This window comes from Montipora foliosa, chromosome 1, assembly GCF_036669935.1.
Source record: "Montipora foliosa isolate CH-2021 chromosome 1, ASM3666993v2, whole genome shotgun sequence".
Classification (NCBI taxonomy): Eukaryota; Metazoa; Cnidaria; class Anthozoa; order Scleractinia; family Acroporidae; genus Montipora; species Montipora foliosa.
The window spans coordinates 23,969,016-23,982,303 of NC_090869.1; the positions used below are offsets into that span (position 1 = coordinate 23,969,016).

Genomic DNA, 13,288 nt, shown 5'->3' on the forward strand with positions numbered 1-13,288 from the left:
TGGTTGACTACATTCCTAAGCCCTTGGAGATAAAATCAATAAAATTATCAAACCTATTTGTTGAGGCTTTTTACAGATTTCTTCAAAAAGGGAGCTACGCAAATAGAAACATGAAACTTCGACAAGTAACAAATTAAGAGTTTACAGTTGGTAATTTAGTTTGTGTAAACAGGTTGAAGTAGATGTCAAGATTTTCACATGATTGAGCGTGAACACCGCATAATTTGCTTGATTTCTCTACTTTTTACGGTTTTGTTGTTGTTGTTTTTATTTTGTCTTTCAAGTTTCAACCGGTACTGAATGCAAACACACTGCCCAAAGGAGCTTGGTTTCTAGTCCGAAACCCCAAGCTGAGGGTCCAAGCTATATGGAAATGATCGACTGAACATAATATTTGGTAAACCTAAAGCGAGTACTTTCAAGAACTAGCTAATTGACGAAAAATAACTTGTATGATACTTGTGAAGAATAACACAGCTTCTTACTCAGGGAATCATTAACCTGGCCTTTCATTCAGTCACTTATGAATTTTCTGCACACAGGATAATTGATTTTTTTTTTTTTTTGCGTGGCGCTGTTCGGTTAGGACTTTAGTTCACACATAAATGGACGATTTCTGTAATGGAGCGATGGCTGTGTAGCCTGCGAGAGCATCCATTTTTTTCGGCTTTCGGTGTGTGACTGAACAGAAGCCAAACACACTGGGTGCTGCGCTGCCGGAAATTCTTCAGGACTTTTGAGAAACTAGCGGAAGTATTGGGAACACTTTCTACCACAGTAATTTAATCCGTTGGGGTGTGAGGCGGATTCTTCTAAAAACACCAATTAAGACAGCCACAAAGGTTACTACGTTACCTGCTGCCTCATGTATTACTATTAAACAACAAGCCTAATAACATGGTTGACAAATTACTCCCCAATTTTGGCGCGAAATTTCAGCTTCACTTGTTTGACATGTGAAATTGCAATGTTGCCATGGCAACTTTTCCCACAGTGCCAAAATGTCGTCCAGGTTTGAAAAAACCCGCCTCTTATATGAACGTAATTTGTCACCCATGATATTAATAGCTAATCAAATGGTATACTCGTGAAGTAAGGGAATAATTAAACTTGCATGCGTTTTGCCCAAAACCAAATAATTTCCCGAGCCTTTGTCCAAAATCAAATCATTTCCTTCCCCTAAAGACTCGGGAAATCATTTGATTTTGGGCAAAACGCGCGTGAAATTATTCCCTAACCCTACCGCGCAAGAGCTAACAAAACAAAGAAAAAGTTTCACAGGTTTTACACCGAGGTAAACCCGTTTCTTTTTGCCAGCCCAACTGAAATTTCTGGTTTTTTATCCACGGATCCTGTGCCGATGTTTTACAACGTAAACCATGATAGCATATTCTCAATTCATTGAATCACAAAAATGCACATGAAAATGCGTTTGACACCTTTAATAAAAACGCACGCGGCATTAAAAATTAGGATTTACAAAGCACTGCTCAAAAGAAACATGTTTTATAAATATTTAGCAAGAACAGTGAGCTTTAGATCACCTAAAACGTTATTAAAATTATGCAACTAGTAGTAACAGGTTCTTCATTCATGTTTGTATTCAGTTGCACCCATGTCCCCAAGAAATACAAATTAAAATTACTTGTCGTAGAGAAAATATAATCACTTGTCGCGTTGAGAAATATAATGTTAACTCAGAATGTTCTTTAATTCAGTTATGTTTTGCTGTGATAAAAAAATCAACGAGACTGACAAATTTAGTATTTGGCTATATTGATACTATATAGAATAATACAGTTCCACTGCTGGGGTATATATGTATCGGTAATCAAGTGCTGACGAGTGAAATTCGGTTATTGTTTGCATGATGTTTTTTTGCTCTTTTGTTTTCCTTTGTGTTACGTCATCCGTGAGTTTCACAGGTTGTTACACCGAGGATGAGCAAAAGAAACTCCATCGCAACAGATGGGTTAGTTAAGAACGAAAAGTATGAAAAGTGTTGAAACTGAATCGGCCTTATTCGCTCGGCGGCCATATTGGTCATAGTCAATAGGTTTTGTACCCCGAGCCTCGAGTTGAAATGTGCGCAAAAGGCAAACGTTTTTAATCCGTCTGGACTCAATTGCAACATGGCCGCCGTGTGATTAAGGCCTATTAACGAACGAAATGATCTATGAAATGAATAATATATTGAACTGCGCACAATAAAAATTAAGGTCATTTGACTTTTCATATCCGCAGTTCAATATATGATTCATTTGATATATCATTTCATTCGTTGATTCATTCATCGCGGGAACATTACAACCCACAAATGACCATCTCCCAACAACAGTGGCTTCATAGCTCAGTTGGTTAGAGCGTCGCACCGGCATTGCGAGCTCACGGGTTCAAACCCCGTTGAAATCCTGAGTTTTTCAGGCTTCTCTACGCAATTGCTAAAATTGCGTCCCTAACTTCGAGGATCATAGCTTCACTTGATTTCATATAGCCGGCATCAGTTCAGTATATGATTCATTTCACATATATCATTTCGTTCATGGATTCATTCATCACGGGAACATTAGAACCTACAAATAACCAACTCCCAAAATATACGTGGCTTCCTAGCTCAGCTGGTTAGAGCGTTGGACAAATGACCAGCTCCCAACATCAGTGGCTTCATAGCTCAGTTGGTTAGGGCGTCCCACCGGCATCGCGAGGTCATGGGTTCAAATCCCGTTGAAGTCCTGAATTTTTCAGGCTTCTAACTGCGAGAAGCATAGCTTCACTTGATTTTGAATAGAATTAGGGTAATAATTAGTAGTACCCTAATTATTATTATTATTATTATTATTATTATTATTATTATTATTATCATTATTATTATTATTATTATCATTATTATTATTAGCCTCCACTTCTGAAGATGTTTTGTTTGAGTGAGCCTCCAGCACTTGGCTAAGTAGCCTGACTTCTGGCTGTTATACAGAATTGTGGTCTCATTCACACAGAAGCCCTTCAAGCTAATCCTGCCAAGCCGACCACATGCTGGAAAGGGCAGACCACAACACCGGGAACACTGTCCCCTACTCTTTTCGAATAGTGTGTGGGATCTTTAACGTCCCACAGAGTTAATGAACAAGGGTTGTGAGACGGGACCTCCGGCTTATCGTCCTTATCCGAGAAGACTAGAGAGTCTAACCATTTGCAGATGTAATTTCAAAGGCAGTACTTTCTCCTCAGTTTAAAGACCCTGAGTGTTGGTCCGACCGGAGGTGAACTCACGACCTCCCGCGTGATAGCCCGGTGCTCAACCAACTGAGCCACCGGTGCGCGGTGTATGTTGTATCATGCGAAACGATAAGTTAAAATGCGTTATGATATGTTTATCACCCTAGTTTGCTTATGATATTTAAGTGAGAAACAACTAACACCAAGCAAAATAAATAAGTTCTTTTCTGCCTTGGATAGCAAAATTAGGTAGAGTCTTAGTTTGCCAACATTCCAACAAAGAAGAAATCAAATTTTTTTCCGAGCATCCCCGAAGCTAATAATTTTCACCTCACGAGACGGTCCACTCTTGTTCCGGCATCACCTCTTAATTAATCTCTTTTAATACAAGGTCAACCGCGTATGTTTCGGGAAAAACATGTTTTCACCTGGGTTACGACAGGCTTCATCGTTGTAAAAATTTAATTGGGACTTGGGAGAACAAGGTAAAAGCGGGGTCCACACATCAGCGACATCCAATGATGCTATCTATAGCACATGCGTATTACTCAAGTGATCCTAAGACTATTTCTTAATCAACTTTAAGACCCCAGTAATTTGCTTTACTCAGCTTTTTTTTATACCCAAAGTTTGTCGTCTGCCGCTCTTTCATCGATATCACGGTCAAAGCAAGTTTACGTGTTGCTGCAATTGTATATATTCAAGTTTATTTTGGAAGGAAATCTCGGCCCACATTTCTAATTCTAATGAAAAAAAAAACAATCAGATGATCGTCTGAAAGGGTTTCGCACAGATCAACAAATTCACTACAAGCGTGATTCTACATAGATCACTACCAGGCAGCGAATTGAAATCCCAAATGCACTGATTGCTCTAATTTATTACTGATGCAAAAAAAGGTGACGCATTTCACGAAAAATGGGCGGCAGACAAGGCTTTGTCATTCAAGGAAACACTGATAAAAACAGCATTTCCATCATTTCTGAATATAAAAATTGCGACTCTTTGACTTCCGTTTCAACTTTGGGTTGATTGTCCATGGCGGTTCGAACGCCCACGCGTCTGGAACGAGAAACGAGAAATTAACACGCCTCAATTCACGTACGATCAATGAGACATATAGGAAATAGACCAATATTTCTCTTGCCCTGTTATGGAGATCTGCTTCACTGCTTTTTCGAGATCGTGATCGATGCAAACCAAGCGGCTCATTGGCGAATAGGTGGGGCCCCGAGGGTATTCAGCAGTTATTAAGCTGGCTCTTTCTGAGACCGGCCATAACGAAGAATTTATTCTGCCAATGCCCGCTATTGAGAGGAGTATCTCAGAGAAAGAGAGACATCTCAGTACGAACTTACCAATTGGGTGGAAAACAAAGAGGGGCGATTACAAAAAAAATTAACCATTGCGGATCATTACTTATCATATTTCATTAGAGATTAGGAAATCTGTGGTAAGCTGAAAGGTCGAACTAAGGTACGAAGAATGGCCCCTCATTCGGAATGAAATGGTGACTTGTGTTCTTACGACTAAAAATAGACAACCTACATTTTTCAAACTCAACTTTTTCCGTCTTGACGAAGTCACTAAAAATAAAAAGAATAGACCAATACTGCAATATTTCAGCGAAATGATCGTTTTCCGTCTCCTTTTCGCGGAAAACGAAACCCGATATAAAGCCACCATGAATAGTAATACCTCCTTTTAAAATATTTGCACCAATATTCACTGCTTCTTCCTGTTTGATTTATTTTGACGTGACAGCCGCACAAAGTGACCTTGAATAGAAGAAATATTGGAAACTGGTCCTCAAAGGCTGCGTGAGATGTGATAAAACAACCAAAGGCCGAACCCAATATTAACACGCGTTCCTTTCTTTCGTGATAACAAAAGAAGTTACGGCCAACGATAAACGGCATTTTGAGATAATAGCGTGCAGTATTTAAAATCCCATGTAGTTCAGTTAAGGTAAATACAAACCCACGCGCGCGGGATCATGCGACAATCGTGAATTTATACATTATTTGATCAATTAAAGGATAGAGTAATTATTTTGTTTTGAATTAAGGACTTTTATACGTTCCTTTGGCCCAACCTAAATTTTTTACTCCTCTGTCATCCAAATCCTTTATTTTATGTGTCTTTCCGAATTCCGAGACAGTGCTGAAGACACTACATAAAAGCTAGGCATTTTAAACCCTTCCGACTAAAATCATTACCGTCGAGGAGTTGCTGTTATCACCAGAAAGTTTCTCAGATATAAATTCTAAAATCAGTGTTAAGACTAATAATCAATGGCTAAAATCATGGCTTTGATTATAACATTGCGAACACTGTTTGCTTAGAATAAATTTGAAAAATAAATCTGATAGCGGATAGTGCAACTAACGGTTTCGAGTAGCCGCAATGTGACTATTATGACGATGATATCGAGCTAAATGATTTTTTTTTTCGCGATGACTGGTGAACTCTTTTTTAAAGTTTCATAAAGCTTACATTCAGCCAAACCCACATCTTTTAATCTTCGAAGATCGGCGAACACATGATATCATTATTGATGCGAGCATGACTGAATTGCCAATTGTTCAAGCAATTGTTTGGGCCGGTTGTTTGTGATTAGCTTTCAAGAATAATAGTCCTCATCTGAATCACAACAAGCACGGGTTTCTTTCAGCGGAGTATATTTAATTTTGAAACAAATGACAATGAGTCAATTAAAGCAAGGCGTGGGTTATCCCCAAATTATGTCATCAAAATGGGATGCAGCAAATTGGTATTATCTTCCTTTGGTGACGAAAAGTGGTTCAGAATTAAATTTGTAAGCTGGGCAAGTTCTAAGAGACCAACACGGCAAGACTACTGATGACATGCAAATAAGTGAATTATGAAAAACAAAGGACACTGAATTTCACGTCCCTTGCTTTTCACAGTTATAAATCATCATCCAGGTGCCACATTTTCTTTTTATTGAAGATTAGTGTCTCTTTTGTCAAACAAGGTGTAAGAGCCAATAATGAACGAATAATAAATTAATTTGTTTCGATATGAAGAATGGAAGATCCGCAGTTTCCAAGTCTGGTAACAATCATCATTAAATCACTGCCACGAGTTAAAAAGCGCGTCGTTTGTGACTATTGTTCCGGTGTCAAAACCGGACACATTACAAAGCGTGTCAAACTGCGAGAAAAGTGACCGTAACTCTCTGAAAGCACTTTTTTTCTCTTTTTTCAGTTTACAAATAAGCTTTTATACAGAAATTTCCAAATTAAAAAAACTCAAAGCTCAAAATTTTGATTACAGTTAGTACTTCTTTGCCAAAGCATCACTGTTACACGTGCCTCCAGAGTTTTGCATAATCACGTGTGGAGATTTATTGTTTCGCTTGGCACGCGAACGGCTCGCGAGGCAGGTGTCAGAAACAAACATATGCTTTTAGCAATATCGTTTGTGGCACGCGCCCGAGTGACAGCTCTCTGTGCTTTTATTGCTCAGAACAATGCACTTGTAGTGTGACAAGCGCGAAGGACGAAAGGAAATTACTCTCTTCCAATCGGAAACGATAAACACGCAAGAGTGCACACCCTTGTGGATTTGAGTGACTGATGGGCTTGGCACGCTATAAAAGCCAATCATTTGTGACTTCCTGAACAGTAACCGAGTGAGCGCGTCGCTGAAAAGAGTTGACTAGACTTTGCTTACTTGGAAGAAGATTGTTGAAGACATGAACGAAACAAGCAAAAACGACTTCAAGTATTTGTTCAAAATTCTTGTCATCGGAGATGTTGGCGTTGGAAAGACTTCTTTAATTCGTAGATTTACCAAAGGCTATTTTGCCGAGAACATCTCCTCAACGGTCGGGGTCGATTTGGATTCCAAGATAGTGAACATTCACGGCGACAAAGTGAAACTGCAGTGCTGGGACACCGCCGGGCAAGAGAAATATCGTTCGATAACGCAGAGTTATTACAGAAACGCAGACGCGGTGATTATGGTGTTTGATCTGACGAACCAAGGGTCATTCGCCAGCGTTCCGCGATGGCTTACGGATGTACAGCGCTTTACCAAGGGGAATGTGTTAAAAGTTCTTGTTGGCAATAAGACAGACTTGAGAGGCGCTAAACGCGTGGTCAACACAAGATCTGCTGCTAATCTGGCGGAGTTTGAGGACTTATTCTATATTGAAACGTCAGCTAAGTGGGACGACAACATCGAAACTCTTTTCACAGAGGTAGCTGAACAGCTGAGGGAAAACGCAAAAACCAAGAGCCAGAATCGGATGAACACTACAGAAAATTGCATCACGAAAAAGAGCTACAGCATTGTGTCCTACATAAAGAAACTTGGGGACAAAATCCCTCTTCAAAGTCCAGCAAGCTTCTGTAGAATTTGAGATTTCAAGTCGTTGATAAATATCTATTTTTTAACAATGTTGAATGATCGAACAGCTCTTTAGATTTTTTGTCTTTTTCTTCTGCACTTCTAAATTATTTAAAAGGTGACTTAATTCAATACTTCCAACAGCGGAGGTATGGGTGACATCCAAATCTCAACTGATTTTCGACTTAGGTGTCAAAGTTAAGAATTTTCGCTTGAAAAAAAGCGTTTTAATGCGATTTTGCTTGGAAATTTAATTTATGTATAAATGATAAAATGTGCGCAGAAAGCACTTCTCTGTATTATATGTATATTTTATAAGAGAAAATTATATTTGTAAGATACTCTTAACTGCGAATGTAGGTGTTTGCGAAATATCAACGTCGTTAAAGAAACGCAAGTGAGCTGTTTCGTTGTTTATGGCTTCTCAGTGTACCATGGATATTTGAGGTGATCTATTAAAGAAAACAATTTGTTGTATACAGCACAACTTGAGTTCGGTTCTTGAATTCAGCTTAAATCGTTTGGCTGAAAAGTTTATTTATGGAGCCAGGCACGTGGCGCGTTAAAGGAGCACAAAAGATTGACTCAGTTTGAAGGCTTTTTGTGTTATGCTAATCATTTTGAAGAATAAAAAAGAATAGTTCTTTCAGCTCAGCGTTTCAACTTGGAAACATGACTTTCTGTTCTACTCTTGGAACTCTGATTCCCTTTTGTAGATAATGAAGCCGGACAGAGCGTACCGTATAGAAGAGAATTTGAACAGGTTACCCGAAGAAAGGCGTACAGTTGAATCCATGTTAGTGTCAGATGTATTCCATCTTTTACCAACAGGACATGTTTTTTTTTTTCTTCACGGTTAACCGCTTTTCAATCAAACCTGTCAAAGTCATTTGTACGAATGCAAATGTGACTCCATGTTTAAAATTTTATATCTGATTAGCATAAACAGCCGGTAAGAACCTGAATGACGCTAAGCGTCGATTCGTTTAAAGGAAAAAGAAACATTTAACCATTTTTAAAATTTCTTCGTTAGCAATACGAGGCAGGGACTATTGTGAATTCAGTGTGGGAGGTTGGTTCTTAGCAAAGACAATGTCGAAAAAAAGCCTTTTAGTTCAGGTTTCTCAGCTGAAAACCTTGAGTATTGCCCACGGCCTTGGCGAATAAATTGCTTTTTAAACGCTACTGTGAAAGTGCATTAAAACTGTATATAGCTTGACATTTTAGTCAGTGGTAAGAGGTTTTTGGTTGCGGTTTTCCTTGGTCGGTCAACAGCGGCCTGCCTCGGTCTAAGTCCTTCAAAAAGGGCTTTACAATCGGTACGCAAATTGCCATTCAAAATTCCACATACAAATTTTAAAGCTGTATCCTTATGGTTTCTTTAATTTTATGTGTAAAACTCTGTGGTGTACGTGGTAATCAGCGAAAGATGTGCCCCCAAGACACATTGATAAATTGACACGGTAGTGGGGTGTTTTTTTCTAGCAGCTGCTATGTGCTTCCATCAATGCAAGAAATTACGATTTTGTTATTTATTTATGATTTGGTATTCGCCATTGAAGCCGCAGATAATCAGTCAGTCCCTGAAGAGCTGAAACTTATTACTTTGCTGACGCAAGGAAAATAAAACTCTTTATCCAACTTGCCGTATTATGAAATGCGGTTCATAATAGTGCCAAGTCGCCATTTTGCTTATATGCTGTATCGAAAGGTTCGTGTCTCGTACTTAACGCAGCTGGTGGTCAAGAGGTCAAATGATATCTAAGAACCTTGTCATGCAAAGTTATGCCAAGGGACTAAATTATTGAAGAAACAGATTAGCTCATCACGTGCTCTTTTTGAATTATTACCGCTAAAGGGAGTGAACACTAATGGCTAGCACTCACTTCGCTAGTTAAGGAAAGGAAAGCAAAGACTTATTATCTCATGCTCTGTTTCAGCCAGGAGGAACTGGAATAGTCATGAATAACGACTAACGCGTCTCTGCTGTTGAGTTTAAGTAGGGCCCACGTATGGGCCGTCAAAAATTGCAAAGCCGCCTATATTTCAAGGCGTCTTGCGGGGTATTGGGAAAAGTTTTCAATCAGCAATAACCGCGCCTCGGATGAACCTCACAGGCTACAGTAATGCCACTGCGCAAAGCTAACATTAAAAGGAACTATGGCTTTATTTCAATTAATCAATCATACTATCAATGTGGGATCTTATCGCAAGGTTTTACCATTCACTTTTGGGCTAGTTTGATCAAGAAACTTCTTGTTTACTTTAAATCGATTAAGGCCAAATATCTATTGAAGAGGTTCCTTGAAGAATTGTTTAATGGAACTATAATCCCCAACCCCAATCGTTTCCACAAATCACGCATGCGCGTTCAGACATGTTTACGTAATCTACAATATTGAAACGCTGCAACGTTCGAGGACAGCTGCAAGCATCATGATTTTTTTGTTTGAGAAAGTAAGAGGAACATTACGCACGTCCTATTATCGAGAGCATTTTAGCTTTTTTTACTGAATGCCAAGATATGCATATCAGTGAGTACTCAAAAAAGTGTACCGTTGCATACGAATGAACATGACCTTGACCTTTACTTCCATTTTTCAAATAATATTTACTTTTGTTACACCATAACAGAGCGTCATGCCATATTGTGCAGGTAGCATCAACACGCATAACGTATTCATCAAATTCTTTGTGCGCGCATGCGTAAGAATCAGGTTTTTGATTTTTGTGTTTGTCGCATAATTTCCACCTTATTCTGAAAGACTGCGCTCCTTTGAAACATAAATATTGAAGAAAAGTGTTTATCTTGAAAACTAAGGATATTACCTCCCTGTTGACAGAATTCATATAACGGGCTCCCATAATGAAGATAATGTCTTCTTGTTATTTATGCTAAAAGTGTCCCTCCGTCAAGCATAACTGTTGGTTATTGACTTTTAAATTTCTCCAGATCGGTGGTTTTGCCGTATGGCGAAACCGCCCCCAAACAATAACATATTAAATAGAAAAGTATCAAGAGACAGTGAAAGGAACTGCAGAGATCATAGGAATGAGTTGTTGGCCAGCATTGCTTCGTCGTGCAAGACATATGCCGAATAAGGCTCCGTCTACACGTATATGGATATTTTGAATCCGCAACTTTTTCAGTTTCCGGGATTAAAACACATTCCCATCCACACGTAGCGTATTCAAATCGAATTTGCCCGTCCAAACGCCATCTGGGCTCGATCTTGTTACGTCATCCGGATTAAAAAAATTCCGGATGTAGCGTCCACAAGGTTCCTGATTCCTAGCGCATTCAAAAATATCCACTCTGGGGAGCGTATTCAAAAAGTCAAAAAGTTCCGCATTCGCGAGCGAATTCGCCGGATACGTGTGGACGGAAGGCGAATCCGAAAAAAGAAAAAAACGCGGATTCAAAAATATCCGGATACGTCTGGACCTGGCCTAAGAGGTTAGAAGGCAAATTCACTGCCCGTGATCAACATGCAGCCGTGTCTTTCGACGAAAACAAAAGAATCGAAAAGCTTTGCATAACAATAGAGTTTAATTCCCGGAGGATTGGGTCGGGACATCAACATGGCCGCTGTTTCTTTGTTTGGGGACACCAACATGGCGCCCGTGACGTCATGTAAAACCCGAGAATAATGCAATCTTTGCAGGCGTTATTGTTCAGTAAATTATGTTTCCAACTGACGACATTGCTCACAGAATACATCATGCTATTTAGAAATTGACTTCAAAAGGTAAAAGAACTTGTTCAACGTAGTTAAATATCCGATTTTAAGCCCTTTAGCTTTGAGCACGAGGCAGTTATTAGCCATCAAAAACTGATCAATTATTGGGTGGCAAAAGCGATAATGATACCATGCACTATTTGTAAATAATTTTCAAAGCGTTATTGCTCAGAGGTTATCTGGTATATCGCGTTCAGTGTTTCAGAGATGACTCATTATGCAATGCATTTTCATAATGAAAGCAGTTAGCCAATATTGGTCAATATTCTTGGCTGACCGCTAAGAAAACGATAAACATACTCTAATGAGGCAAAAAGGTAAACAAAGATTATAGCGTATGTCACAGAGGACCAGGTGGAACTGTCTGTGTCTTCACTGAATTGGCCCCCTCGCCAGCACTTGCTTGTTCGATCTCAACAGATTGAAAACAGAGATTAAAATGAACATACTTCGGCTAGAATTTCCCTCAGTGCTAAAAATCAATGAAATTCCTTAATCCTTTGTGGACCTGATGCAACTTTTAAGAGAAGAGTAAAAAGCGTCGAACAGCTCATGTAACCTGCCAACACCGTTTGTCATTTGTCCAATGTGACTCTAAATCACAACTCGACTTGTAACATGTAGGCTGCATGACAAGTAAGTCGATACCTTTGAGTTTCAGACAGCGTGCCCTAGTGGTTTCTCAGGTGTCAGTTCCGATCTGACCACACATTGTTGTTGTTCTGAGTGGACCTGAGTGATCTCTGGTTCAGTTCCTACTTGTAGCTCCCAAGCCAGGTTGCGCTAACATGGGAGGGCGAGCTGAAGGACAGATGTTTACGAACTGAATTTTTGAATTAAATTTAGTTGATATTTAATCGCGGATTCATCGTATTAGTGTTAATCAGCTCTTGAACGACTGAACCCTGAAGGGTATTTTTACTCAAGTGATCGTCGAAACTAAAACCGCGATTGTTCTTATTTTTGTTTACTTCGCTAGGAGACTGACGTAAAAGTTTAAGCCAGATTCCTAGAGTAGAAAGCAAAAGTTGTCGTGATTCAGATTACACTCGTCAGGTTTCCGTGTCATCAGCGTCCAGAGAACGGCAATCCTAGATCGATTTATTTGAAATGAACAAATGCTGACCAAATTTCTAAGGAAAACATACGAAAGAGGCAAGGAGTGCTGACTGCTAAAAGTAAGACAGCTTACCGTAATTATGGCCTTTATTATTGCTCAAACTGAATGACATTTTTGTTTCACTTGAATTTCATGCCGTATAATCCACTTCAGGTTTAATCGTAATCAAAATTGTCAAGCTCTCCTAGGCAAACAGAACCGCCTCCTCAGTGCAGAAGAGGTTTCAACGAAAAGATCGAGCAAGGCAGTCCGCCGGCTGGAACACACAGTTGTGTTGTCTGTGTAGAATATCACAAAGAAACCATGTTCGTCCTCATCAATAGAAGTCCAAATGACCATAATTTTTAGTGTTTTTTCAATGTTTACTGTTTCTGGAGAAAATACTGTTAAGTGTTTGGAGGGTTTTTCGTGGAGACCCCATAGGGTCCCATAGTCTTTTCGCATTGTAAATTCTTCTCTGCTCTACGAAAATCGGTAATAAAATTAAATCACTCATGACTTTTGAGCCCGTGCTCAAAACCTCTCAAAGGTTCTGTAGGCTCTTTTTTCGACCCAACGAGAACACCGAGAATTACAGCATTGTTACGCAACAGCAGAGGGAAATGGAAATACCATTTCTTCTAGGACTACCCTGGATGCCAGAGGTTTTTTCTCTTCTAGAGCAACAGAATAGCGAGTCGCGAAGCGGCGAGAAAAACCTCTGGTACAGGCAGTCGAGTTCTTTGAGAAGGCCGGTCCAATGGGATGCCGTTTCATATTCCCAAAGTCAGATTTTGACCCTAGCAATTCGATTGGTTCCAGGAACCTCCAGAGGTAGTCCATTTTTTCCGTTGCG

The 13,288-nt window shown here is 39.5% G+C and overlaps 1 long non-coding RNA gene, 2 other non-coding genes and 1 pseudogene across 3 annotated transcripts in view; 3 read left to right on the top strand and 1 right to left on the bottom strand.

The window, feature by feature from the left end:
* The first annotated feature begins 2,339 nt into the window (after positions 1-2,339).
* Positions 2,340-2,412, top strand: Trnaa-ggc (transfer RNA alanine (anticodon GGC)). Its single transcript has one exon. It is a non-coding gene; the product is annotated as a tRNA-Ala (tRNA).
* A 4,438-nt stretch (positions 2,413-6,850) lies between these two features.
* Positions 6,851-8,070, top strand: LOC137976359 (ras-related protein Rab-30 pseudogene; annotated as a pseudogene).
* A 1,528-nt stretch (positions 8,071-9,598) lies between these two features.
* LOC137982384 (U4 spliceosomal RNA) lies at positions 9,599-9,737 on the bottom strand. The gene has a single exon (XR_011118678.1). It is a non-coding gene; the product is annotated as a U4 spliceosomal RNA (small nuclear RNA).
* A 1,295-nt stretch (positions 9,738-11,032) lies between these two features.
* LOC137994125 (uncharacterized) overlaps positions 11,033-13,288 on the top strand; it is a 22,566-nt gene continuing 20,310 nt past the window's right edge. Inside the window, exon 1 of the long non-coding RNA XR_011122120.1 lies at positions 11,033-11,342. This is a non-coding gene — a long non-coding RNA (uncharacterized lncRNA). The remainder of the gene's footprint in view (positions 11,343-13,288) is intronic.